The sequence below is a fragment of the Apus apus genome, chromosome 4, assembly GCF_020740795.1.
Source record: "Apus apus isolate bApuApu2 chromosome 4, bApuApu2.pri.cur, whole genome shotgun sequence".
Classification (NCBI taxonomy): domain Eukaryota; kingdom Metazoa; phylum Chordata; class Aves; order Apodiformes; family Apodidae; genus Apus; species Apus apus.
In genome coordinates, this window is record NC_067285.1 from 105,779,204 (window position 1) to 105,804,844 (window position 25,641).

General features: G+C 41.4%; 1 protein-coding gene across 5 annotated transcripts in view; it reads right to left on the bottom strand.

The window, feature by feature from the left end:
• The window catches only part of SH3BP2 (SH3 domain binding protein 2), a 90,081-nt gene that overhangs the window by 28,479 nt on the left and 35,961 nt on the right, over positions 1-25,641 (bottom strand). For 2 of the 5 annotated variants that reach the window (XM_051617598.1, XM_051617600.1), the window contains 2 exons: positions 17,586-17,653; positions 13,318-13,617 (listed from right to left, as the gene is read on the bottom strand). The exons of 1 other annotated variant lie outside the window; for it this stretch is intronic. The gene's annotated coding sequence lies outside the window, so the exon portion shown is untranslated. Of the gene's footprint in view, positions 1-12,508; positions 12,992-13,317; positions 13,618-17,585; positions 17,654-25,641 lie in introns of those variants that run through there. 2 more of the 5 variants (XM_051617599.1, XM_051617601.1) reach the window with 1 other exon arrangement.

Below are 25,641 nucleotides of genomic sequence, written 5' to 3' on the forward strand. Positions count from 1 at the left end.
TGTGTTCTAGTAATTTAATCTTCACTAGTAAGCCACTACTTTAATTAAATACATTTCCCAGCTTGTAACGGAGTTAATTGGCAATTTCTGTCACATACATCTCCAGCAGATCAAAACCTAACAGTTCTAATAATTCAAACAAAGATTATCTCATTACATACTTGAAAAAATTGCCTACAGAATTTTATAAAATATTTCTAAATTTAGCCTCATCACAGGTTAGCAAAGATTTTGATATAATCACCAAAGCAAATATAACTTATATGATAAACAAATGGAGATACAGTGATAGATTAAGCAGGATTTTTTATTTAAAAAAAAAAAAAAAAAGGAAAATATAAGAAGCAGTTTGATTATTCAACAAAGGTCTTCTCATACCAGAGAAACAAAAGCATCATTATGGTTATTAAAGGCACATCCTGGGAAACAGTCTGTTTCAGGTAAAACTGAAGACTCTTTCTACCTCCGGTTATTAAGGCCATATTGCATCTACATTTGTGCATGTATACAAACATTATATACGTAGCATAACATGCAGATATGTATGAATAAAATCTATTATTTGGAAATAACCACCTTTAACAGAAAGTAGCCTAATACTACAGTTTTGATTAACAATGCTAGTATTTAACTTATGGCTATCTTTTTTTTCTTCGAAGAACCATAACATAATGGTTAGATTACTCCAGCTACAACATGGTGCCAAATTTTTTTAACTGTACTAACAAATACATTCATTTTTATTTGCATCTAAGTAAGAATAAAGATGAAGATATCAGAGAAGTAGTTGTTCCTTTTCCAAAGATCTCGTGTGGATTCTCTCCACCAAAAAAAAAAAAAAAAAAACAAAAACAAAAAAAAAAACTTGTAAAAACATTAACATTCAATAATCTTAGGTTGACCCACTTTTAAAAAGAATTAAGTCAAATTGCTCACAAGACATAATAAGGCTTGTCTATCCTTAAAGTCCAGATAAGTCATTTATAATTGTAATAACAGTAAAAAACTTTGCTTGGTTTTCTGAAATGGGAACAGGAACAGAACACTTCAAGACACAAAGGAATTGCATAAAGTTGCCAAAGAGTCTTAAGCAAAAATACTTCCACTTGCCACATTTTCTAGCAAAGACACTGCTGCAAATACCTTCTGCTTGACTCTCAAACAACAAAGAATATCAACCAAGTGCCACATTCCTTAGAGTAAGATCTCCAACCATGGAAGAGACCTAGCTCCCAGTTCAACAGCCCAGTAGTGAGTTTCCTACTACCAATTAATTTATTAACATAATATCATTGCAGTCTAGTAGATCAGATGTTAGTATATCTTCAGTAATTAACAGATTTGTCACTAATCCCTTGCCACCTGCCAACCCCATTTTGCTGGGGACCTGAATTCCACAGTGCAAGAATGCAGATGGCATCAACAGCACTGTGACACCCCTCTGTTCCACTAAGATATCCCTCCACCCCCTGCAGTCCTCTCCTTTCTTTAGGACCAATAACTCACAGCACTGGCCTGCTCTGCTAAGCAGAGAGATGCCAGATAGCAGAGAGAAGGAGAAACACAACTGCTCTCCACAGCATAAGTAGGGATGCCATGCAGCTGTGAAGAAACAGCCTGGCAGCAGAGACACAGCAGGCATAGTGCCAATATGAGAGTTTCCAGACTTAATCACTTTGATATCATCTAGTAGTGTGTACATTTGGAAATTTGGTATTCCATTTTATCAGCATTGCTCCCATCATTATTAGAAAGGTTATCTGCAGCTCAAAGCAGAAGATGTGAGATTGAGCAAATTCACACATTCCTCTGATAACGCTTCAATTTGCCTCTTCAGACACCCAGACCAGAGGCTTTCTGAACTGCAACCATCTTCACAACAGCTGTGCTATGTGCCCATGGGCAGAAATAGGGGCTGGTGGGGGACAGGGAATGACTCACTGAGGCTTTTGAGTTCAGAGGGGAAAAACTAATTTCACTGCAAGTTCTTTCCATAATAGCTTCCCACAAATGCAATAATTTCCTCCAAGCGGCTGAAGAATAGTTAGGTTATCTAACTCTGTTCTCCTAGTTTAAACATGAAACATTCATTTAGAATATTCCTCTTTCCCTTCCAAATTTCTCTCCCTCCCCCACTCCCCTGCCACACACCAAGTATTTAGCTAACATAATCCCAGCAGTCTGCCATACTTAATTTACTCCCATGTAAGAGTACCCACACAAGCTTATTGTTGGTGGGACTAGAATAAATTTGGGCCAGACTATGCATCATCCTATTATCTGAGTTATCTTAAATCCAGAATCATAATTCTGATTATACAATCCCATTAGTATTCTCCAAGGTAGTTTTCTACCTTCAGCTCTTTAGGAGGAAGAAAACTACCAATCATATAGCAAGATGCATTTGCTGCTGCTGCTTCTGCTGCACCGGGTATTTTGTCTTTTCAGAAAAACCTTTCTACTTAGTGATCTGCTGAGTGTAATCACTTATTTACAGGTCTAAGGCAAGTCTCCTGTTAAAGATCAAAGATAAGTACTTTCCCAAATACCAAACCATAGAGACTGCACAGGATTGATAGTCTTGTGGTCCTACAGGTGTTGTGTCCACTTTGACAACAGAAAAAGTATTTCCTCCCACAATGTATTCAAAACTTAGCATGCTGTGCTTTGGAAACACCCCTACCTGGCATGACAGTGGAGTCTGAATAAGTGACTGCAAAATTACAGTGGAAAGCTTGAACATTTAAGCCTGACTGATTAAAGGCAATTAATATCTGCAGATGCTCAGCAGCTGTGCAAGTCAGGTCGCTTGTTTGGAGGAGCATAGCTCCAAGAGCCTAATTTTGATTAGCCAAGTTTACAGATCACATCTGTTTTGAGTTAGCTAACTATAAGCCTTTCATCTCATACGAAACGTAGGCTCATAGTCTAGCTTTCTTTGTGTTAAATGTCTCTAATTCATTATCAGGATATAAGGTAGGAAAAATGCTAACCCTTGTAGGAATACAGAAAAGAATAGGAAACAACAAAAAAGGTTGATGAGTTGTTACACAAGCCTATGTATCTAAAGCATACAGTTTTATTAGAATAATAGAAGCTGTCTTCAGTACATAACCTCGGTCAAAACAGTGTGATTACTAAATTTGTGTAAAAGGTTTAGGAGTGCATGTAATAAAAGAACAACGTTCAGTAAAAGCCTCTGCCATTTCTGCAATAAGATCATATCACAGTGCTCCAAGGTAAAAGTTGCTCTCACTTGAGGAAATAACTGTCTTGCAATTTTAATAGATGCAACTTAGTCTCTTCAGAGTGTGTAACAAGTTCCAGCTTGGTCTAGGAGAAACTAAACAATTACGTGACATGTTGTAATAGAATTAAGCAACATCAGGATAATGATTTACTCTTTTTAGTAGGATACAAGATTAGAGACCAGTAATTTAAGCCTCTGCTGCTTGGTTGCAGGATGTAACTCTCAAAATTGGCTACATTCTGGTTTGACAGCCAACCTCAGCACGTAGGCGCACATAAGCAACTTCTGCTGAAATTACAGGGAACTAAGTAGACTGAGGTGAAATTTGTAAGGATGTGGGCATTTAAACCAAAGAGTTTTAACAAATTTTGCAAATATGCCAATACAGAGATTGTACCTCACTCATGTCGGAATGTTAGGAAGTATGGCAAACCTAGTAAAAGCTAATAAAACAAGAAATAAAGGACCATTTCAAAGAGATTTTAACCTCAAATAAGATTTACATGCAGATATTGAAAGGAAACTGCCAATCAAGTAGTTTCTACTTGAATAAGTTCAACAGGGTATAACCCCAACAATCATAGTGCATGAGACTTTTAAACTCAAAGTGAGGGGGTTTTCCTCCACCTCAACAGATTATCAATTAATTGACAGGAAAATATGCAAATATGTACAAAAAGTATTATTTCCAGAATGATGATTAATGTCTATCATTACAGAGGCTGGAGTTAAAAATAGAACAGGGAAACAAAGCTTCCTTCCGACCAAACCACTTTTTTTTTTTTTTTTGGTCTCACAAGCCATATTCCACCAGACAAGGCTGAGGCATTCAAAACATTACCTACTTCCACCTCTCTTCTTCCTTTTTTGTTACTAAGTAATGAAAAATGAACATAAGTAGCATATATATTACGTTTACTAGAATCTTTTTCAGGATCCAAGATGCTGCCCTGAGGTAGTGAATAAATAAAGATAAGGACATTTCAGTAACTCATTTCAGCAGAGTAAAGCTCTCCTGGTGAGTAGGAAGCTTACTGATCTGGAGGAGAGCTGAACATAAAAGTAGAAACTGGCAAGTTATGTAAGATTCCCCTCCTCCAAAGGTCCTTGTTTTTTATCTTGCATATCTTTAAATGATAAACTCAATGCTAATACAAGATTCATCTGGAGTTATTTAAAGTCACCTACATTTTAAAACTTTTAGAATTAAGTCTTGCTGTTGTTTTAGGATTGATTATTAAATTGCACAGCACAGGTTCATGGTTCATCTAAGTAGGAAGACTGCCAGCTAAACTAGATCTGACCTTATTTCCACCTGTTAAAGCAGAACACCACCAAGAGATGCAGTTCAGCTAGCCATTCCAGATTGACTAATTTGAACCATGAAAAGTGGATTTACACCCAGTAACAATGGAGATCAGGTCACTGAAGCCAAATCTAAATTCACATTCTTGTCCTAAGAGAGAAAACCCACACATACAGACTACACTTCCATCACCCAGTATGGTTTGGGGGTTTTTTTTGACCGTACAAGTACTAAACCTAGGAATCCAAAAACTTCCTACTTCGTTCTACTGTTCTTTCTCCTTTTGATTATTTGGATACACTTCAAACTCCTAAGAAATCTTTTGCTTTTAGTTATGTCTCAATGAAGCATAAATCACCTTTCATTACAAGTCTTGCAGCACATTTCCCATCATCTCTTAGACAAAGATCTCTGTGGCAGCAACAGTTCCAGATGTGCACTAGTGCCATTGGGCTCTCCCAACCTTTTCTTTCCAAGTACTGCCAGAAGCAAAAATGAGGAAAATAACCCAAACTCAAAAATGCAGGTTGCTTTTCTACAGCAAGTTGGGACTAATCACTTAACTGGAACTTGGTAGTCGGTGTTAAACTAGGGTGCTGGAAATTTACAAGTCAGCTTAATACAGAAGAGCAACAGTAACATAACATAAAATACAACACAATTATAAGAACTGGGGTATTTTAGAACATTTATAGTCTATGTATGGCTACTTGTACTCTGCTCAAGGTATGATCAGTTCCTGTCTAGAAGCACTGGTCAATCAGTGTGGGTTTCTTTTTTTAAACTCACTGAAACTGTACCAAAACTGATACAGTGCCTGAATTCTAGCATCCCTGCAGTACTGCTCCATATATGGAACAAGCACACTGAGGTATTGCTGCACAGCACAGTTACAAATAATTGGATTGATCCACCTCCAATCTTTCTGTCACACTGCTGATTTTGTCAAAGAAAGGAGGAAACAAACAAACAAAACATCTCTACCTGAAGACTCAGGCCACATTGTTACCACTCTCAAGAGGCATGCTGAAAACAGTAAAAAGACAGCAACTCAGTTATTGGATAGAAGGAAGGAGGGCAGAGGAGATGAACAAACAAAAGAAAGGTGGACACACTGAAGGGTGACTACACCTTGACATAGTGAGTCTCAGCGCAAGTGACAAAAGGCAGCTGCTCTAGTCTGTGAAGCCATTCTCCTTTACTGGTCAAAAATTATGCTTTATCTTCACAAAAACTCATAACTGAATTCAAACTCTGAGAACTGATATAACCTGATGAACCGTCAACTCTGCAAAAAGTGTCTAAAGCCTTGGAAAGGCATCCTTGTTTATCATATTTCAGTAGTACTGAATCACAGAGTCACTTAGGTTGGAAAAGACCTTCAAGATCATCAAGTCCAGCCATTAACCCTACTCTAGCAAGTGCAGCACTAAACCATATCCCCAAGCACCGCATCTAAATGACTTTTAAACACACCCAGGGATAGTAGTTCAACCACCTCCCTGGGCAGCATGTTCCAGTGTCTGACAACCCTTTCAGTGAACAAGTTCTTCCTAATATCTAGTCCAAACCTCCCCTGGCACAGCTTGAGGCCATTTCCTCTGGTTCTGTCACCAGTTACATGTGAGAAGAGACCAGCACTGACCTCTTTACAACGTCCTTTCAGGCAGTTGTAGAGGGCAATGGGGTCTCCCCTCAGCCTTCTTTGCTGCAGACTAAATAGCCCCAGTTCCCTAAGCTGCTCTTCCTAAGACTTGTTCTCAAGGCCCTTCACCAGCTTCATTGCCCTTCTTTGGACACACTCCAGCACCTCCGTGTCCTTCTTGTACTGAGGTGCCCAAAACCAGACACAGTATTTGAGGTGTGACCTCACCAATGCTGAGTATAGAGGGATGATCACCTCCCTGGTCCTGCTTGCCACACTACTTCTAATACAAGCTAAGATGCCATTGGCCTTCTTGGCCACCTGGACACACTGCTGGCTCATATTCAGAACACGTAGCTCCCTTTCTGCTGGACATCTTTCTAGCCACTCCTCTCCAAGCCTGTAGCTTTGCATGGGGCTTTTAGGGCCCAAGTGCAGGACCCAGCACTTGGCCTTGTTGAAGCTCACACAATTGACCTAAGCCCATTGATCTAGTCTGTCCAAGTCTCTCTGTAGAGCCTCCCTACCCTCAGGCAGATCAACACTACCCACCACCTTGGTGTCATCTGCAAAATTACTGAGGGTGCATTCTGTCTCCTCATCAAGATAGTTAATAAAGATGTTAAAAAGAAGTGGTCCCAATACTGAGCCCTGAGGAACCCCACTTCATTTAACTTCCATTCACCACCCCTCTTTGGGCCCAGCCATCCAGCCAATGTTTTACTCAGCAGAGTGTACACCCATCCAAGCCATGAGCAGCCAGTTTTTTCATCAGAATGCTGTGGGAGACAGCATCAAAGGCCCTACAGAAGTCCAGGTACACAAAAAACACAGCCTTTCCCTAATCAACCAGCTGGGTCATCTCGTCATAGAAAGAGACCAGGTTCATCAAGCAGACCTTCCTTTCATAAACCCGTGCTGACTGGACCTGATCACCTGGTTATTCTGTATATGGAGCGTAATGGCACTCAAGATGATCTGCTCTGTGACCTTCCCTGGCACCAAGGTCAAACTGGCAGGTCTGTAGGTCCCTGGATACTCCTTTTGGCCTTTCTTGTGCATGGGTACTTCATTTGCTACCCTCCAGTTGACTGGGAACGTTGCCAACGACTAAATTTGAGTCTTGCTTCTTTTCAGGCTCTGGCTACTATGCTGAAGGATTTTAGTTTCTGGGTTTCTAAAACAGCATGTTATCCTTCCAATTAGAGGAAAGGCTTAAGACATACAGTACAGACACCCTGAAAGAAAGTGAATAATAAATGCTTGCTTAAAATATATACAGATCCCTCTTCTTAGGGACTTCATTCATGACCTTTGCATATTTGTGTGATGCTCCTGCCAAACAGAATAGAATTCTAAAATTTCACAGGTTTGGTGCCCATAAATAAGTTTAGTATTAATCAGCATGGCCACCAGATTTAAAAAAAAAATTCTTAAGGCTGATGCCTTACTCAGCTGATGCTCCCATACACGTTCCAGTGGAAATTCCATTTTCGTATTTTGAGGAAACCATCTGGAATGAAAGATTTCCTGGTCGAAGGGCCCTTACAGGTGAGTTCATGATTAAAAGCAAAAAATCAAGTTTCTCCTACTACTCTCATTTATGGCAAAGCTGAAGGGATAATGAAATACAAGCCTTGGTTAAACATGTGCAGTAACTTCCCTGTTTGGGGGTTGTAATATATTTCCCTACACTGAAACAATCAAGAATATAAACTTAAGTGGTTTACAGTGAAACATGCAAGTCCTTTGTGCATGCATGTGTCAGATCATATTGTATATGTAAACAGAAGTTTAGTTGCAACATCTACTACATCAAGCAACAACAATTCTGATCTGTTTACATGGACCACTGTAAAGTTTTTGTAAAGTTCTCTCAAATCTATGTGCCGGTATTAAGTTTTCTGAATGTTCCATGAGAGAGTGAAAGCTATTTGGGTGCTGTAATTCCCTGTAGTCACCTAAATCCATTTGGATTATCAGGAATCATCACAGTCATCCTTAAGTGCTCGCACACTAATACATACAGTATCACTGCCTACACAGAGTCAATCATACTATAAAGAACAGAATTGAAAACTCTTGTCTTCATGCCCTAACACATCCAACAAAATGCTCTACAAGGACAGAGCCAAAGCTCATGTTTTTATAAGCTATAGTAAAGTGGTTGCATTTTACTATCAAAAAAGCATTTACCGCTTAAAAATCTAGGGATACGAAGCTAACTTGAATTGGGAAGTTCATCCTTTGACAAATTAACACTAGAAGAGTGATGGGGTGGGGGGAATTAAAAACACATGCATTCCGTGGAAGACAAAACTGACCTAATGTTTCAACCATACCTACTGCTCCGTTAGGGCAAAAGCACTCCTCCTGATCTTACATGATTAATAATGTGCATTTTGTCAATGTTATACCTTAGCATAAGTAAAATAAAAATTCAGAAAGCTTTAACCATAACCAGTTGAACAGTGAGAATTTTCAAATATAAAAGGGGATGAAAACAGGAGTTCCCTAGCCTTCTTGGAGGTTTTACCTATGGCCTTTCTGGAGAGATAAGCTCATAAGGAAGCAAATGTCTGCCTTCCCTACCTCTTGGCAGCCACAGATATTAATCCAGCAACAAAATAGAACAAACAACTATTCGTAAACTGCCAAGTATCATTTGCTTATTTCACACCAGCTACCTAGCTCAGCTCTGTACAGCTGTTTTAGGAGACAGATCTAGAATCTCCATTTTCCATTAAGCTTTGTCAGAACTACTTTAGAGACAGCCCTAGCTACAGATTAGGTGTCCTCAAAGTAGTCTAGTTAAACCAGCTTGTGACCGCAGCAGGAAGATAAAACAGGAATCCTTGCAACAGGCATGCAAGCTGGTCTCTTCTCTGCTCCTAAAAACAAAGTTGGTAGGAGCTGAAGATGTAAGTCCAGTCAAAGTCTGATTTCTAAATGATTGCAATTCCTTCTTGGCACTGTACATCATCGTTAAATATCTTTCTGCCAAAGATGTTCAGATATGTGTAACTACCACAATAACAACACCTTGGAAGAGATAAGAATTTGGTCATTACTGGAAATGAGATGGCATATTTCAGTTAAGCTGGCACACTGGGAGAGGTTTGTTTCCATAGGAAGTCATGTCTCTGCATTCTTCCCTGACTACTGACCTGTTTAAAATTAATCTCTTACCTCAGGAAAAATAGTTTTCTGAATCCTGCGTGTGCTAAATGAAATGTGGACTCTTCAACCCCCTTTCTTGTTCACAAAGAAACAAGAAATTTAACACAGGAGTTTATAGAGAAGAGGCAAGATTGAAAAACTTTCAAACAGGTCTTCAAGAAATACTGTGGAGACAGAATTTTGCTATCAATAAGCATGGTGTTGTGAGAATTCTGTTTTATGCTCAAGTCTAGTCATCTATCTTAAGCAAGCAATCTGGTGATTCATACTCTTGTAATATATAGTATGATAAACAATGTAGTAAAAAGTCTACGACATCCAATGGAGTTATATTGAACAAAACTGCAGTGCCTTCAGTTCTTTCCTCAACATATTGCAAAAGGCATAACTTGTCTAGACATTCTAGCATAGGCTGAGCAGAAGAGGTGTTGATTAACAAGAGTTATCAATGGTCCATAAATATTAGAGGACTAGACAGTGACATATGTATGTGTGGCGACAGTATAAACACTACACATTCCATTTAGTATCATATTTACAGAAATCTATGACATCTCTCAGATTACCTCTGAGGCTGCCTTAGGTCCCTCTGATTTCTAGACTCCCAGGCCTTTTCCAGACACTGTTGGTTCCACTACAGTACAGGTTCAAAAGCAAATGTGAAGAATGCCAGCTACAAGACAGGAGTAGCCATCTAGGAGGTTGTTATTTTTACTTCTCTCTCTGAAATCCCCATCAGAAAATAAAAACACATTGTGCAATAGTCATTGTATCAACTGATACTTTCAAATGTAAATAAAACCAATTTACTCTGGAAGTTCCCTGGTAACTGAGTCCTCACCATTGTTTACAGAGCAAGCCATCAATTCTGCTTAGAGTCCAAGCTTGTATGAACTTTCTTGTAAGGTCCTATGGCAGTAGTAAGCCAGGATCCTGATCCTACAGTAATACAAACTAACAGTTTTACAAACAATAGGGTTACTTACATCTGCAAGTACTTTTAAGATCAGGGCTTAGGCCAGCAACAATTAATTGACAATACTTGCAGGGCTGCACATTCCAAACAACTTATGAAACTGCTGGATGATCTGATGAAAGCGTGACTTACCCATTGTCTAACTTCTCATGCCAGACAGACAGGGAGATATACCAACACTAAGTCAATGTTGTCAAGTTAAAACACATACTCACCTATTACTGCAATCTCACTGTATTAAAATGCATAGCAATAAATCTACTACCAATCTAAGGGCCACGGGGTGAAGAGCAAACAATGTAACCACCAGGATTTGAGTGTCAAAAGCACTTTCCTACAGGTAAAATGACAAATGTTTGTGTGCCTTTTGGTCATCCATATTTGTGTTCTAGCGTTGTAAACAGTTAAGTCAACAGTGCTTAATGCATTTCCATTTCTACTTAGTATTCTTTGCCAAAGTCAGCTTCCATGTTTGGGTTTCTTTAAGGACATGGCTCCACATGCACTTAAGTGAGAAACTGAAGGAGGAGACTTTTCACACCCCCTGTTTTAGATTGATTGGGGCTTTTTTTGTAGGTTAACTAAGTTTTCTAACAAACAGATTAGATTGGAAGTCTGGTCTTAGAAATACAGGGGGGTTACCTGCCTGCAGGAGCTTACAGAATTACAGTCATCTGATCAGAATGGCCTCAAACACAGGAATTTCCACTCAGCCCTGCCCGAGGTGCCTGCAGGAACTTATCTTGGTATATCCATTCTCAATGGTTTGAAAACTTTAAATCTTTTCCAGAACTGGTGTCTCTGTATCTCTCTGTTTCCTTAATGTTTTATCATTAAGTTCCTCATGCTTTGTGGAGAAGTTTATGGAGAGCTGGGAAATTTTAAAACAAAAAAATGACAAACAGGAAGCAGCATTGAACCCACCACTAAGCTGACCCAGTACTGACTCCTAAGTAATGGAATATTGGCAAGGGGTGTCTATTAATCAGCTCTCTTGCAACAGCAAGATGGCTCCAAAATACAGTAACAGGAAGGGAAAGAAACTCATGTTATGCTGCAAAGAAAAACAGCGATTTAATTCTACTTTTATCCGTAGCATGAAAGAAGTATGTCAATGAAACACACTGCAGGGACTCTGGCTCTATGTTTTCTGCACAACTACAACAAAAAATAAACAGAAGAGGTGTATAATTATTCAGCTCTGGATTTGTTTCATAGCCCCCTAAGACACTAAGAGCAGAGTGAAAGCAGAAATTGGCTTTTCACAATGGGAAACATAGCAGTTTAATGCAACTAACTTCACACAGGACACTTCAGTCCTGTCTGCAGGGCCAGAGTACATACACCAGCAGGAGAGGCTCTTTGACATCTGCCCAGCAACATTACTTCATCTCTCACGATGAACTTTGACAAGGTACAAGGCCAGTTCAGTCCCACTACTGACGTGCTCTTTGCTAGCATCATCAAGACCCAAGAAAAAAGGTCTTAACACACAGTGTTAAGACGGGAAACATTTGTCCACCTTCTCAACTCATTCTGGACAGCAGTATCCTCGAGTTGCTACCAGTTTGCACTGGTCACTTGTGGGATAAAAGCTGATAAACTAAAGAAACATGCACTAGGTGTCCTTGCACAGAACCTATACCTGTAGGTGAATCGGAACTTCAAACCTACACAGAAGGGACAGAATGACCCAAGTAAATATGAGGGGGCTTCCAAGACTGAAGGAGCTTGAAGATAAAAATACTGAAGACAATGCTGACATAAATGCATTTGTGATCTGTATTTCATCTCTAAAAAGGCTTGCCTTATTAACATACATTTACACTACCAGTGGAAACATGCTAGGAAGTAACTCCTGGCACTCCTAACACGAAAGCCACAGCTCAGTACAAGGAAGCAGCACAGCTCTTTCTTTTTTTTTTTTTCTCCTGAAGGAAAGCACCTACATTCTTTTCCCCCGGCAAAGCCTTTCCTTCCCCCACGGGCAGACACGCACGGCCAGCCCGACCCCATCCCACCTCCCACCTGCAGGTGACCAAGGCAGCACCAAAGCGAAGGTGTCAGCGCACGGGAGCGGGAGACGCGAGGCATCATCCTCCCCCTGCCCCCTCAGAGCAGCACTCTCCCCGCAGCCAGGGCGAGGATTACCTGTTCCCAGAGAGGCACAGCCGCGCCGAGGGATGGAGACCGAGCCCGGGGAAGCTTCCAGAAGCCGTGGCGGGGGGAAAACAAAAAAAAACAACAAGCCACTCCCGAGCACCTCAACACCAGGCGGGAGCCCCAGAGGCCACCGGACCCTTCTCCCCCGCGCCGGGGCTCTCCCGCGAGGCGGCCAGGGCCGTTTCCCGAGGCTCCCGGTGACTCGCCCCAGGAGTTTCCCGGGCGCTGAAGCGGCGGGAAGGGGGATGGGAGAGGCGGGCACGCGCGGGGCCCCTGCCCGCCGCGAGGGGGGGAAGGGGCGCCGGGGAGCGGGACGCGGGCTCCTTCCCCGCCCGGAGCGGGACTCACTCCTGCTCCTTCCCCGCCCGGAGCGGGACGCCGGCCCCTTCCCGCCGGGAGCGGGGCGCTCCCCTCGGCCGCAGCTCGGCCCGGCTCAGCCCCGCTGGCGGCAGCCGCTCATCCCGCTCCAGCCCAGCGACCGCCCCTTCCTTCACCTGCCGGGCCGGGCCCGCCCCCCGCGCTGCGGGCGGGACCGCGCCGTCCCGCTGCGGGGCGGAAGCCGGCAGGGCTGGGCAGGGCAGGGCAGGGCAGGGCAGGGCAGTGGGCGCTGGTGCCGGAGGGGGTGCCTTGCCCCGCCGGGGTCCCGGGTGAAAGCCGCAGGCACGGCGGGGCTCGGCGAGGGCTGCGCCTGCGGGCAGCTCGGCGGCGGCCGCTGCCTCGGGGCCGCCACACGCAGCCTGGCAGGGTCGGGTTGTACCTGCCTTGCCGGCAAGAGGCTGCCGCAGGTGGGAACCTACCTGCCAACGGCCCGTGAGCGCCCTGTGTCCATCGGGAGGCAGGAGGAGGCGCTGATCCCGGTCCGGCCGCAGGGAGCAGCTCGGGGGGAGGCTCCGCTCGGCCACAGCCTGGCTGGGGGCTGGGAGGCAGCTGGGCTGGCTCGGGGTCCCGCTCCGCAGAGCTAGCCCGGCTCCCGGGCTCGCAGCCCGGCTGGCTGCACACGGGGATGCTGGGTCGCCCCTGCGCTCATCTCCCGTTTTATCCAGGGTTTTCCATATCCGCGGGAGCTGGACCCTGTTGAACTGAAGCTTCCCCTCTGCCTGCAAGAGATGTTACATGGCTGGAAAGGCATTTTTTAAGTGCTCCAAAAGGCGACTTAAAAGTTGCTAAGATGAAGTTAACTTCCTTCTCCCACCTTAAGTGTTAACTTAAGACATGCTTTGACTTCATTGACTTTGACTTCAGTACTCTCTTAGGGTTTTGTTTGTTTCCCTGTTTGCCTTTTATTACTTCCCAGATTGCTTTTTCTAAACTGAAGTGTGGGGCTTTTTTTTTTTTTTTTTAATAAGATGAGCAGAAAATCGAAAAAAATAAGTCGCATTTAAAAATGTACAGAAGCAAAATGTGAAAAAAAAATCTCAAAAAAAGGTGTTCAATGATGCTCAGCGACCTAGAATGCTTTTTTTTTTTTTTTTTTTTTTTTTTTGTCTTGTAAAAATTATATACAAAGTAGCCTTACTGCTATGAGAGGTACAAAGTGGTCAGTTTTAACTCCCATTTACCTTTCTAAAAATAACGTAACTGAACAGGAGCACTTCATAAAGCAATATACCCAAGCACTGATCTTTGCATAACTCTGTTGATTTATTGGAACCAAAAAGCAACAGATTCCTTGGGTGATTAGCTACCTCACACTTCAAAGACTTTAACCTTTACAATGGTATCACAGTACTTTCTGTGGTCAGAAAATGAGGTGGTGCAGTATTTCCTGCAAATGCCATTTATTAGTATTTCTCTTTGTCATTCACAGAAATTTGCAGCACGAAGTAGCAAAGATAATCTCTCTTCTGAATACAATAGAGAGCTTGGTCTGTGAAATGAAGTCCTGTGTTCTAAGTACAACAGAGACTAGCAAATCTGGTTAGAAAATGGGGTTTAGTGATGAGCTTTGATTGATTTATATTATAAATACAGTGCTGTTACCTACTATTGGATTTGAAGGAGTCTCTATGTAAAAAAAAGAAAAAAGGTCATTTCTTAGTACAAGGGAGTAATTTCGCTGGCAGGGCCCAAGGAAAATGAAGTTTCTTAAACTTTCCCACAGCTTGTATCTCAGCTGCAGCCTCTTCCCCAGCCTTTGCTTTCCCTTGTACAACCACTGCCAGTTGTGTACAGCCATGGGCAGGCTGCCTAACACTAATCCCATATGAAAGCTGCAAGTGGGAAAGCTGTTTGTATGTAGCACTTCCACTGACTTCGGTGTGGGTTCTGTGTCAGAACATCCTGACTTTGTTGGTGGAAATTACAGCATTTATTTTCCTGCCTGCCTAAGCCCAGAACTTCCAGTCTCCAGAGAAGACAGATTAGAGCACTGACAGCACTAAGCTGAAGCAGGTGTGGGGAACCTTGGTTTTGTTGGCTGAGTATGCCCTGTGACTTCATTTTACAGGGTACAGCCCATGATTAAATTAGCCTGCGTGTTATTACTGGATAGCAGAGCATGTTAATGTGTGGTCTGCCAAGTGTGTTGGAGAGGTATGTTTGATCCTTAGCAAGAAAAAGGTTCCCCACTCCCAAACTGAAGGCTGAACTAAGTCCTTACACAAACAGCATTACAGGGTAACAGGCCCTTCATCTCTCTTCGGGGTTGGATTTTCCTTTTGTACAAGCTAAGCTTTTTGTGTGACCTAAATTGCTTGCAGTGTTCCAGCTGAGAGGACTTGAACACTTGCTTATTCCTCCTGGAAACACTCTGCCCAGGACCTTTCAGGATCACACTTGCCTAATGTCAGGAAACCATAGTTGTTTTATGACTTGCTCTTTCTCAGTTGTCTCAAACTGATTAATTCATCAGTTGTATCTAAGCCTTTTACCAGCTCACAACTGTATTATATAATACTGAACCTGCATTATCCTGTTCATTGAAGCCATCCTGTTGTTTTGAATTGCAATAATCTGTTGTGATAAATTACCCCAACTTCATTTTTTTCAGTAAATATAACATTACATTCATCTAAAAAAATCCATGCCTTTATCAAAGAGAATTGTCAGACTAGGCTGGCATGGTCTATTTCAGGGAAAAAAAATCCATTTTATCCCATTTACCTCTACCTCCTTAAACTTCCATATAACAAATCAGATTGAAGGGATTATAGCTGTGATGCTACTTTCACCTTCAATCTTCTTAAATACAAAATTCGCATAAGCCTCATCATGAAAAATAGTATGTGATTTTTAGCTGGACTAGACTACCAACCTAACAGACCTGTGAAAATATTTATTTCTGATTTCTTTAGCCAGCTCACCCAGAATCCAGAGAAAGACACTGTCCCTCGCTGCATTGTGGCCCTGCTTCCTCTTTCCTTGTTCTGTTTTGGTTTGTTTTTTTTCATGTGCCTACAAACCCTTGGTCTATTTGTTGTTATTGTCTTGCACGTCTAATTCAGCTTGACTTTTGACAAGTCTCATTTCCTGGCCTTGAGACATGGTTTACCTTTGCTGACCAGTCTTTCTTTCTATTTCTTGCAGAATCTCTGCTTATACCCTATTACCTATTTATGATGGCTCACTACACACTTTGAGCTCCAAGTGCTCTGCAAACGTCTCTTCCCTTGTTTTTTATGCAGTCATGTGGCACAGAAGTTGTAAAGAGCCCAGTGTAAACTGTCTGCACCAAACTGAGCATCACCCAAAATGCACACCTGGGGTGGGGGTAAGAGTGCAGTGGGAGGATTGCTTGGGGTTTGGTTTTGTTTATTTGTAATTCTATCATTTGCCCTGTAAAATGTGCAAAAACATGCTCAGTGCCAAGGAGCAGAAGTGTTTGAGTCAAATTTCAGGTACTTATATTCTCCTTAATAAGCATCAGGGAATTGTGTAACTACAAATATACGGAATGGCCAGATTAGAAGCTGGTACTGTCATACTAACAAGATTTCTGACTGTGACATTCAGGACTGGGTTACCTATTTAAATATGCAGCACACCTAATCCTTGAAATATGCTCAGGTATTTCTCAGTCTCTATTGTTCTACCCCAGAATCACGGCCAGTTTTGATTTTGCTTGCTGCTGTTTCTTTTAGTTGCTGTCCCAATCTAGGAATGCAGACTGAAAGCACATGAGTTTGGCTCCAGAGACACTATCACAAGGGGCCCCACTGAGGGCCTCTCAGTAACTATGCAGTACACATAAATAATAACATTTGGTCCAAAAGGTACAAGGATTCTGCTTGTTCTCTCCAGAAGGCACACATTAAAAATGACAATATATTTAGGTGCAAAGCGAGTACTTCTCTTTGTTAGTTGTAAGTGCCAGAGAAACATGACAAATATTTAAATTCCAAAGATAAAGAGATCTGAAAAACAGCAAATGTTTTCAGTAATGGTATTAATTCTCTGTTGTGTTTATAGGACTCTTACCAAGGCTTTGGTAAAAATAAAGCCATTGTTTGGGCTTTTTTGTTGTTGTTGGGTTTTAATGCTGACAAATACTGCAATTAATCTAAGTTACATAACCCGTTCCGGGGCCCAACTGTATCCCTGCAGAGATAGAACAATTCATTATGGATGAAGGAAGTACGCCAGAAAAAGCAAGGCTTCGTGAAGGCATTCTGCCCATTTCTGTCATGCTTTCCGGTTGAAGCTTAAAGGAAATAAACTCACTAATACTTCTCCAACATATCTGGCTGACAGTACATCCCTCCTTGTCTTCAATACTACAGTTCTCCCAATGTGCAGAACAAGAGGAAGTGATCTGTCTGTGGTCATCACTATTGCTGCCAACACAGATTATTCCCTTTGCTTTTTGCTGCACTGCATTTGCAATCAAATTGTATTTTTCCTCTCTACAGGAAACAACAATCTCTTCTGCCTGGTTTTCAGTGTGCTTGTGTTGAAGCAGCTATAATTTGGGTTTGGCATCTCTGTTACTGATTTCTGTCATGGGAGACTCAGGGGTGTCCATTTTCCTAACATGTTTTGCAGCTTCATGAAATATCTAGGAAGAACATGAAAAGTATTTGAAAAACAGGAATTCATAAAAATTCCAAGAAAGTAATCTGTCACCTACCTGGTCTTCAGAGGAAATGACCACACTCTGCACAGCTGGGATCTTCAGCCTGCATGATTATACTAACTCTGTGAGGAAAAGACCATTATTTAGACTAGAAGAATGCATTTTCCTTAACTTGCCTGCTCTTATTAGTAGAAAGGATTAACTTTTCCCACATGACCTCATCTGCTAACCTGTGTTCTGATAAGACAGGTGAGAACCATCAGTCTGCATTGTATACTCCAAAGGAATATTTCCTTGCAATCCAAAATGCAGTAATGGGTTTAACACTAAGCACATAAATAAGAATGACAGTAAACACCACATTTATTGTGACAGTGAAACTCATCTTCAGATAAAGTGCTCTTTTTTTGCTTTTGAAACCAAGCAACAAAATCTAGGTGTAGGTGCTGGGGCAGAGAATCCCAAATAACACACTGCTAAACCTCCAACATGTGATCTGAGTGTACCATGGTGTGATCTCCTCCTACTCTTTCCAGTCTCTTACAGCAAGCTGCACAGTAATGGAAATCATCAGAACAATTCCAGTCTGCTGTTGATGAGTAAAATTATGTTCATCTTGTCAAAATGATATAACTTACATGGCTATGAAGTTTCCAGGAGGAAATTACTACTCACAAAACTACAGTCTCTTTATGATGGCTCACACCAGGAAGGGTGAAGGGCAAGACACAAAATCCTGCACAGGAACGCAACCTTTCAGAGCTGTTCAGCTCCTGACACGCTTCTGAAGGCACGAACACCAGAAGGCTTGGTGGGTAAGGGTTTCAATACTGTGTAGGAGGTTTTAGATATGAAATGATCATTAGACAAGGAGGAAATTAGACATCTGTCAGGAGCAGGGTTGATTTTAGGCACAATGCAAGGGGGGAAAAGCCTAGGGTTGAAGGCAGAAGGTGCCTCAAAACCAGCCTACAGTGAGGAAGCATGGAGCTCTTGCCTACATCTGCCTGGTGGTGAGAGCTGAAGTTGCTGGTGTGGGTGGCAAGTACTGATAGAGAAGACAGGGCAGTTTTCAGCCTTGCTCCATAACTACAGGACACTGAGTAGCCCTTACCCTGCCATTTGCCAGTACTGACATCTTTATGCCCTTCCTCTGATCTTTCTTCATATCAGGGTTATGTTTGCTCATTTCCTCCCATAGTTATCTTTAAGCCCTTGTTAGACAGGTGAAGACTATTTAGTTCTCTTAACTGCTGCTTTGAGCTTCTTTCTGGCAGGAATCCTCATTGTAATCATCCTTCTGAACTGAGCAAAACTAGCAGATTCTTTATTGCTTATTCATCCTGCAAGGATGTAGAATCTATTGCACTATCCTTCAAAAACGGATGCATATAAAAATAAAATAAATTTAAAAGGCTTAAAAGCACAATAAAATAGGCCAGAATTGTTAAGAGCAACTTGCAAAAAGCAGAGAAACCAACAGTAAATCTTCTCCCAAATGCATCAAAAGCAGGAAGCATACCAGAGGAGTCAATATGAGATGAAGGTTTAAAGGTACCCTCAGAAAATATAAGATCATAGCAGAGCATTACAGAAAAGCTGAATAATTGTCTTACTTCTCTAAAAGAGTAAGACCCTTTCTTGATGGGGGAGGTATAAGATAATCTGTGGCAAATTGAAGGATCAGTAGGAAAAGCTATTGTTTAGATGAACAAGATCAACAGATAATCATCAGAAAAAGACTCTATTCTCTCAAGACTTCCAAGTGGACATAACTCAAACTATGTGGTATAACCTTTTGCTTAAATCCAGAATTTTATCTGAGAGAAGAAAGGTAACAAATGTGATTGTTTTGTGGATTTTTTTATGGTTCCAATAGACAGTCAGGGATCTACAGACATGGCACCTGCACCAGGGTGAATTAATCAAGAGTGTAAAAAAAGAACTAAGAGAGTCAATAAAGATAATGTGTTAAGGAGGAGTCAGCATGGAAAAAGGACTTAAGTCTCAGAAATAAATCTGTTGGAGTTTCCCAAAGGAGTGACGAGGCATGTGAACAGGGAGATACAGCCTATAAAGATTCCTAAACCCCCCTCAGTGCTGTTACTCATCAAAGACTTTTCAAGAAGCTGAGCACCATTGGCAAAAAAATTGACTAAAAGAAGAAAAAAAGAATGCAGGAGTTAAACAGAGAGCTTTCACTGTTAGGAAAGGCATTTTCCTTCCTTGGGAACTGGCATGGAAATAAAGCTGTTCAACATAGTCATACACAATATGATAAAAGTACTGTAATGTAAAACTTACTGTGAGAAGGGAGGTGATAAACTGTTCTGATATGAAGTCATCTGGGGTAGTAAATATCAGTGCTGATTGTGAAGAAGAACTTAATAATACTGAACAAGTAAGCAAGCTGAAATGCAGGGCAAATAATTGCAAGAATCTTCCTTCCTAACTTAGCATAATAAATGATGTGCCCTGAGCTGGTTATTGCCACTGAGGAATGAGTGTTTGGGCTCTAACAGTTCCAAAAAGCAGGTGGTATGATGCTTAGCAGGAGTTAAACTGCAACCAGAACATTAGCAATTGATAATCAGCAAGGGAAGCAAGAACAAAGCAGAGAACAGCCTTATGGTGTAAATCCATCCAACCTCACAGCCTGGGAAGTGTGTGCAGTGCTAGGTCCCCTGTTGCAAAAAGTGTGTAGACAAAACCCACAGAAGGTGGTAGTTGTGCGATGAGGCTATAGGTCTCCTTGCCTCAGGGTGCTGTGGATGCTAGGAGTGCTGATGGGTTTCAAGAGGCTGGGCAAACCTAATGTAGCAAAACCCTGAATCAGTTAAAAAAATATACCACCTCTCTCTCCACAAAGTTCACTCCTTTCTAGGTATTGGATAAAAATAGAATAGGCTAGTTTTCAGTTGGAAGGGACCTGCAATGATCGTTTACTCCAACTGCAGAAAAACTCAAACTGAGCTAGATGGACCTTTCATATGGGTAGTACAAGCATTCTTACATTATCAACACTGCTCTCAAAATATAGAAATTGTTCCCTTGTCACTGTGAGAGTGCCTCATCTGGTATCTCTGCAGCCACCTGATAAACTGTACTAGCAGATTGGTTCTTAACACCTGAGCTATCATGTTGTATTTCATCAGGCTCAATCAATCGCCTGCTATATTTAGCATTAATTTTGCTGTGACTTTCTGTAAGACCAGGTGAAGCTAATTACAAACATTGAAAGCTCTGCAGAGGTAGCATCTCTGAATTTTTTTTTCCTTTTAATACAGAGCTCTAAGTCTTAACTTAGATATAGTTGTGAACTGGATACAGTAATTGAACTATTGTGACATGGCAGTGCTATCAGGATGAGAAAATTCTGTACTCAGAATTCTGTAGAAAATTTTCTCACTCTTCAGAAAGGTGGTGGAGAGGACAGCTATGTCTCAAAAGGGCAGAGACAATGAAAAAGGAGTTGAAAGCTCCTTAGAAACCAGAAGACCCAAAACAGTCTTGTGATTGTGACTGCTGTGGACATCTGTCCAACAACTGTGCCAAGAATTCAACTAATAAGCAAAAAACACAGCCAGAAATGAACAAAGGAGTGTTGTCTCCTTGGGAAAGCTGTCTGAAGAGCACATACTCTGTGACAGACCTAATACAGATGCCTACAATCCCTGACAGCTCATTTTAGATAGAAGAATGTATTTGAAATGCAGTGTTTTCAAGGCAAGTTTACACATCAAACTCTTAACAGTCCTAATGAAATTATGTGAGCCTTGAGCTGGGAATAAGGAGACAAAGGAGACCTGGGTTGGCATTTCTGACTCATCACTCAAAGACAATTTTACTGTCCATAAATGAACATAATACTTGACAACAGACAAAGCCATTTAAACAATACATAATATCCATGCCCCAGGTAGTTTTAAGGCAGAAACAGATGCAATATAGGATGGATCACTATAAGCCAGCACAAGAGATGCTGTGGAGTTACAGAACTGAGCTGATGCTTGGACCATGGGTTGTGAAACATCGTGATATGAAGTAAGAATGTAGGTGGAATTACACCAATCTTATCTTGGAAGCCTATCAGCAGCTCTATTCTAATATCTGTCTGCATATCAAGAACAGGTTACAATAATGGTAAGAAAAAACAGTAGTCACACAGCACACAGTTACTTGAACAACTGAAAGTTTATAGGAAAACTTTCAGAAAATGTGTAGGCTGTTTTCACCACTGGTAAAATAAGGTAACAGAAGTTTCAGTGCACAGTAAAATTGTCCTTGTCTGCAAGTTTTCATTCCTACCACCAAAAATCTGAAGAATTTGAGCTGCTCACATCTCAAACTAATTTGTACACAGTCAGTGCTCATTTTGTTTCTCCATAGTTTTTAACGTATGACTATTTCTGTTCTTGGTACAACAATAAGGGAGCTTGCTTACTTTTCCAAGCCCTGTATTTTTTCAAAATCGAGCCAACCACATCTTTTCAGTATGACATGTATTTTCCTTTTCCTTGCTTTACATCACCAAGTGTTATGAAGCTGATTTTCTTCCTGTTTGTAAAGCAACTTGAAGTCTTTTAATTAAAGATATAATGTATCCAAGTAATTACTAATTAACTTCTACTATTTAACTGTTCAAAGCTAAGTCTTCTCCAGTGCAACAGGGCAGAGTTATCTGGTGACATATTGAACCACTGAGAAAAAAGAGGTATTTCTCCTCAGTTTCTGCTCACAGAAAACTCACTGATGCCACAAAACATTTCCAGTGATTTTTGTCTTCAGGAACGTGAGGATGAATTGCCTTGATCAGAATTGACGTGTCTGCAGAAGCAGAAAGACTCTGTCTCTGATGTGGACAGACCAGTGCCTGGAAAGCTTTGCAATACCCTCTTTTATTGCAAAATGTCACTTTACATTAAGAATGAAAGATCACAAGACTGAGGTGATGGGAGCTGTTATAAGGGCCAATCATACAGCAGTGCAGCTTCTTGCTCACATAATATTAATGTGCCTCCTTCACTTCAAGGCATGAATATCCACTATCAGGAATCCTAACACTCTCCTCTGCCTCTCCTCACTACTGTGCATAAATTACTTGACGTGACTGCAGGCACTAAGGACAGAAAAATGCTGATCAATTATGCTTATACAAATAGATCATCTGAGCCTATGACATGTACTGCATAGGTTAAAAGTAAACCACCCAAGCATTCCCTACAGCAACTACATTTTGACATGCAATCTAGAAATGTTATTTTTTGAGCCAAACTATGTACAATGTTAAGCTTAGAAATAACAATTATTTTAACCTATGTGAGGCCTGTATCAAACACAGTGGGTGAGATTCTGTTTGAGATTAAAATACAGAAATTTAAATGTCTGTATGTAAACTAACTGGGTAATTTTCCACTGCAACCAGTGCAGTTCTAGAGCTTGATTATAGCTTTCCTGTTGCCCACATACAAATGGCTGCTGTTATTTAAGCTACAGTATCTGTGTCACAGGGAGGATAACTATGACACAGGGCCTGCACCCCAGGAGCAGCAGCCAGGGGCCAGGTGATATACCCAAGACATCTAACTAGCCACAACGTGCCTCTGCTGAGGCAATATTGTCCTATCCGTTGTCAGTAGTTCCAAAGAGCTACTCAGCTTATCCAAATGCATATGCCTATTCATCAAATCACTAGATTTCCACTGGTTATGAAGTAAGTTTTATTTGCAAATAAAATACTTCCACTTAGCTACCTCAATTAAGGTGTGTTAATCTGACTCCCATTCAATGGGCTTAATATAGATGTCTAAACATTTGCTTTTTTTGCCATTTGAGCAGCTGGAGTCATGGCCCCACAGCTCAGGACACCTCAAACTGCACTCAGTGCTCATGTTCAGGTAACCAGAAGTTCCATATGTTCGTGTGCTCTTTCTCCTTTGCCCTCAATGTAGTTGATTTATGAGAACCACATCAAGCCCAGGTTCTGCTGCTGAGCTGGAGGTTACGTGTTATGATGTGTTAGCCATTTCCTCCTTTTTTTTAATCTCTGTGGCCTGTGCAAAGGGCCCCTGCAGTGCATCCTCCACTGCCACAGTGGTCACAGATGCTGAGGTGAAGGTCATGTTCTCAGAGTCTGGCAGATTCACACAAACCCACACCCTGACCTCAAGGCTTTCTGGAACATCAAAGGCTTGATTACCTCCTTGCAGAAGACATCTTCAGCTTGTCATGGGATCAGTCAGTACACCCAGCAGCACCCACAGGCAGCTCCCTCACGTGAATATGTAACCAAATTCCTCAAACTCAAATGGGCACTGCATATCACTGCAATGTTTGGGGTTTTTCCCCCTAATAAAACCCTATATACAGGTATGGATTGTCTCAGCAAACAATTACTAAGCCCTTATGTCTGCTGCGTGGCAGGTGACTCAGATCCTGCTATGTGTAAGTGTCCTTTTCTCCAGGAAGCAGGTTTCCATGGGGTGGGCAAGTGCTGGAGTATGTCAGAAAACTCCTTTTAAGAGACTTAAGTTATGAAGAAGTTGTGAGCAAAGTTAAGATAGCAACAAGAAATGTTGTACATGCATTAGGAAGAAAATAAACCCTAGCTGTTGCTGTAGGCCTGTTAGTCAAAGGAAGGAATGAAACTGTCAATAACAATTCAGAAAATGCAGAAGTACTTAGGGGTTTAGTTTATATTTGGAGGAAGGGATGTGATGTACCCACATCACATGAAGATGATGAACTGCAGTCAAATTAGCAAAGAAGTCAGGTGACGGTAAAATGCATCTCTTGGGATAAATACAGCTACATCAACCAGCCTGCATTATTTGCACACAGAAGTTGTAAAAAAAAAAAAAAAGCAGGGGATGGAGTAACTCTGGCCTACTGATCATTCTTGATATTTTTTTGGCATTAACAATATCAAATATGGCTGGAGTGAAATTCTGAGAGACTGCAAGAGTGCAACTGTTGTGCCAACATTAAAAACAAGCAAATGCATTGTAGGGAAGATCTGTGCAAGAGAAGAATTAAGGTTTTCAATCTCACCTAAAACAGATAAAGAATTCAATGAAAGCACAGGTACGTGTTCAGTGTTTCAACCTTGACATCCTGGTACAAATGTGGCATTATAAAATACAAATAACCCAACCAGGACACAGATTCAGAACCACCTGGAAGATTTCAGCATGTCCCCAGTGGACATCATTATGAAATGGTGTGTTTCCAGCATGATTTTATGCTGGACTGACTACTGAATATGTCCATCATAAACACGGAAGTAAAAAGAAAATAACCATGGATAAATTTGCAGATGACACAAAGATGGATTCCTAAATAAAAGATGAGCCCAAGATACTGATGTTAGTGGTGTGGACCACTGATGTGTACAGAGTGGAACAACCTAGCTAAGGAAGCAGATGTTCCTCTGTTGATATCAGGAGATTAACACCAGTTGTCTTTCTGGCAAGGTTGCCTTAGGGAAGAACAAAACATGCTACACTCTTTGCTAGCACCAGTTATCATTTAAACAAATTCAAGTTATTGCTTCCCCACCTTCCTGACCAAGTGCTGACATTTACATGAACATTTGTACAGAATTACAGCTACGGTTGAAAACTCAAACTCAGTGTAACTTGCCTAGAACATGTTATCTTATCTGCCCTCCAATGCTCTGTGTGGTACCTAAGTCTTGAGAAATTTCTCTAAGAATTTCCTTGTCTAAATATAAATTTGTTATCACCTCTCAGACAAATTGCTACAAATTCCTAGACATTTTTCTAAGACAGCCTAGATATCATGGAAATGAGGCTTTGGCTCCAGCATACCCTCTTCACCACTGTGTCTGACTCTAATCCTTCCAACTGGTGAACGCTGCTAGTTGGCAGTCATACAGCATCTCTGCTTCTGGTGAGGGTACTGCACCCTTGGCAAGTAAACAGCCAGAAGGACACCTCCCCTGTTTCCTGCAAAGGCATCCTTCCTCCTTGATGGCAGATGGATATCTGGGCCTCTTTGAGGACTGTGGTACAGATTCCATTTCTCTACCTCCGCTCCCTCAGGCTTCAGGTTCACCAGCTATCATTATGGATAGATCTAAGCACAGTTT